The 4,169-nt window shown below is 37.7% G+C and overlaps 1 long non-coding RNA gene across 2 annotated transcripts in view; it reads right to left on the reverse strand.

The window, feature by feature from the left end:
- Positions 1-2,639: 2,639 nt before the first annotated feature.
- LOC147759023 (uncharacterized) overlaps positions 2,640-4,169 on the reverse strand; it is a 2,443-nt gene continuing 913 nt past the window's right edge. For both annotated transcript variants that reach the window (XR_015319777.1, XR_015319778.1), the window contains one exon: positions 2,640-4,068. This is a non-coding gene — a long non-coding RNA (uncharacterized LOC147759023). The remainder of the gene's footprint in view (positions 4,069-4,169) is intronic.

The following is a 4,169-nucleotide window of genomic DNA, read 5'->3' on the forward strand; positions in this document are numbered from 1 at the left end:
TCCCTAAAAAATTAATAGCTTTAGCTTTAATAGAGGAGGAGGAGTAACTATTATATTAGCAGGAATAAAATTTTTCCGTATAGCTTTATTTTATATGTCCTTCATGTCCTACTTATGCCTTTCGCTGTTACCTCGGACGGCTGGTCATCACTACAAAATGAAATGTCTCCGGCCGGATTCGAACTTACGCTATCACTGTTTCTAATGCCATCATCACGCAAACATCCAACCCCCTGTGTACAATTTAAGAGGTCCTAGATATAGAATATAGAATTTTATCTATTGGCCAACCTTGTGTTCTAAAAACGCATGATAAGGAAAAAGAAATTTGTTATTTTGGATTATTAAAAAAACGGATATTTTTGGGATTTTTATGTATAGATATATATATTAATCCGCTTGTTCGGCAGCCTGATGGTTTTGATATTTTACCAAACTTTCCTTTCACACAAAATGTTGTTGTAGGAATCCAAGTGACCTCAAACCGCCAAGATACAGCTTTGTACCCGTGGGAGTCGCACTCGTCTCTCTCTACAGTATGCAGCACCGTAACCGTTGTCTAGAACGGAGTGATTTCTACCCAGCTATCCATTTGATCACCGACGCTGCTCATTCAGTGCCTTCCGTACAGCCATCTGATATCCAGCATTACCCACCAGCCGCCAACGAGCAGGAGACCCAGACAGCCGGCTGGATGTCCATTTTGCTAATGTTTATCGTTTATAGGTCTATCGGTGACGATATATGGCTCTCTATATATATATATATATATATATATATAGAGCTATATACGCACACGAGCGATGTATACACAAACATAAGTAGACTGCTACTATCTGGTTTGGTATACTGGCCGTAGCGATCTGTTTATTGATGGGCGATGTTTGTGTCGGTCGGATGGCACTTAAACTTCTCCCAGACGAACGTCGCGTCGATAGTGGCCGCTGCAGAATCATCTCTTGTATTCCTGGAGATGGATCTACCGAGTGACTATCTCAAACATCGAGTGGCAGAGAGAGAATAAGAAGACAGGAAGGACTCGCGTGGGTGATAGAGGCGTGCAGCCGGCGGACATTCTAGGCGTCTGAATAACATTTGCCATTGACGTTTAATTATTATAAGTATTTGATGGGTAGACATACGGGTTGTTACACAGAAACCCTTACGAATATATAAACAGGAACAAAGACGAAGACATTTTGTCCGAAATGTCAATAGAGATGGGACAAACACATAGCTGTAAGATAAACTGTACTCGTTCTGGCGACGAGCAATCGCCACTGAAGCAATTGCTATTTATTATTTAATAATTTTTCTTAGAAATTAATATTTGATAGCCCCATTCAAATTAAAGACCGCGCCTCCAAGAGCGTTTTGGCCTCATAAGTGTAGATAAGTGAGGCGAAGGGACCAAACAGGTTTGTCGTCAAGCTTGTCTTTGAGTGTTTATGACATAATTTTCAGCAAGAAAAAGCCACTCTAAGAATTTAGCAGAAATGCAAAAAATTCTAAAATGCCAATTTTATAAATGACGGGAACCCTAAATTTCTTATAAGAGTTTTAGCATAAATAAAAGTGGATTATATTTTGAAGTATGTCTCAAAGCAGTTTAAAGGTAAAACCAAGATACTCGAATAATATATAATCTAAAGAGACTGAATTTTAATGTCAGCCTTTGCAGAGCGTCCAAAACTTGCTTTAACTCATTGGAAACTGATTAAGGCTCAAAGTATGTGAAAGGAACTACCTCAGGGAAGAACACTTGAAGCTGCTAGCTCATAGTTTAGAACAAAAAAAAAAAAGGAGACGAAGTGTTTATTGGCAACTGGAAAGTTTAAATAAATCATAATTCTATAAGCGATCTTGTGTGTAGAAGAGAGTTTGACGCACTTGGCAATAATTCTTCGTAAATTATCCTTTTTTTTTTTTAATTTTATTTTGAAGCATGCTTTACAATAATTAAAAATGTTATCGTGTGATTGTATAATTTTTAGAATACTCTATATATATAACGCTGTATGTAACATGGTTTCGTGCTCTTATCAAAGTCAGGAACAGCTTTCTGTCAATAGCAGTAAATTTATCTTGACATATACAGAATTCATGGGCGGCGACCGTTACACTTCATTTGACTGTTGTAAGTTCCAGTGTTTACTTTCTATCTTTACCGAAACGTCTCATAACTTAGAAGCTTACTGAGAACATAACGGCATAATGAAAGTTCTAAATACAACTTTACTTACTATATGTATATAAAAAAAAGATGTAGATAAAATTCTCTTTGTCGCATTACTATTTCAGGTAGTTAATTCCAGTAAGCAGACGATACAGAACCGCTCGAACGACGGGCAGCTTGGATCTTGCTAAGCTTGAAGCTGAGGTAGACTCGTTCGGTAGAAAAATTTCAGTATTTTCTAGTGCACTGTGTTGTAGCTAATGCTTAAGTGCTTCTAATAAAAACGAACCAGCCATCTCAAGAACAAATTGAGTAAAATCCCCAGCAAGAAAATTCTATCATAAAGCAATTGTGACGAGTGGTTTCAGGCCACGACAAAATTGGCCTGCTCATCGCTAGCCTCTACATTACACTCAGACAGATCTTCTCCAAAAAGGTACAACCATAAAAACAAGTCAATACGTTTAATCTTTAGGAGCTTGTGCCTTTTATTTATATTTCTACTATGTCTATATGTACCCTATACGTTAGCCACGAGCGAAAATGGCTGGTTCACATAATCCCGAAAAGCGTGATAATCAGCATGCTCTCAGGGTGCCTCCTTTTCGGTGTGAGCTGGATACATTGATCCAATTGGTTCTATGTTCATTGCAGATGTAAGTTTGTAGTTGAGCATAAGTTAGAAGCATGAAGCGCGTTTCCTCTAGCTCCTTATGTTCTATGTTAAAGGACAGCAGTCATATGCTAGGGGCCACCTATTCAATCACCACGTTGATCACTCAGCAATTCACTGAAAACAACTTTGACTGACAAAATCCTTTTAGGCCTTTAAAGAAACCGCGAAACGGTACTAGAAGAAATCCGCTGGTGAACAGGAAATTCGTGTATAATAATGTACTGTATATGAGTCTCGCAATAATTGAAAAATGTAACGCTCAATTCTTCTCACATCACAATTGCCCTTTAATGATGTCTATCACACGCGCGCAAACTGTGATAAAAAAAATTTAAAAAAAAAAAACACCGTTTTTGTTATCATATTTTGCTTGCGTATTTCAAGGTACTCACTATACCGTTGTCTATTTTTGTAAGCATGATTCAATTTATATAAAAAGCTTTCCTTTCTGAAACATGTTGCTTCGATGCATTTTTTGGAGAAGTTGCAAGCAAATATTATAAGCAAAAATATATGTACTATGTTCCAATAGAGTCTGTGATCATGCGTTGCTGCGTTAGCGTTTATCGTGCTAAAGAATAACACGGGGCTCTGTTAGCCAGTGTCTATGCGTAAAATGTAAAAACAGACATTGAGACTTTTATGCATTTGTAAGATATATACGCAAGCCAAGATAAACGGCACATATAAGAACGATTTCTAAATCATATACGCTTGTCCTTATACAAATCAGTTACTCCCTCTGAATTGACAGGGTGTTCAAAAAAGTTACACAACCCATTATACAAGCAAGGGTTATGATTTAAAGGAAGACGCACTTTTATTGGGTTCCGCGAGGTTTTGTAGGCATGTTTAAAAGTCAGGTAAATCTTTGAAGCTATGTAATTTCTTAAAAGCATTGAAAAACGCTGTCTATCCTTATGTACGGCTGTGAGAATTGTTGAGCAAATGGCAATCTTATATGTGTACAGAAAGTGACGCGTCCCTATAAAACGCAGTTATGAAGTGCGCTTATAGCGCTATAATAGGTCGAATAACTTGTTTGAACGCCATAGCGTGACGCGATTTCTCGAACACCCTGTAGATCACTAACTGTCTTAGATGAAACAAGATTTAATACATGATATAGCTGCGTGTTTATATTGCGTATTCGATTGTATAAGTGTTTTCGCAAAATGTAAGACGGTTCCGTTTGGTTGATCCACTAATAACACACCTGGCGTTGGGGTAAGGGATACAAAAACATCACTCATTAGTGGCGAGCGCTGCGACCACGGTACGTCTTTCTTTTGTAGCTCTGTATGAATATATATGTAT

The sequence above is a fragment of the Varroa destructor genome, unplaced genomic scaffold, assembly GCF_002443255.2.
Source record: "Varroa destructor unplaced genomic scaffold, Vdes_3.0 BEIS01000001.1, whole genome shotgun sequence".
Taxonomy (NCBI): domain Eukaryota; kingdom Metazoa; phylum Arthropoda; class Arachnida; order Mesostigmata; family Varroidae; genus Varroa; species Varroa destructor.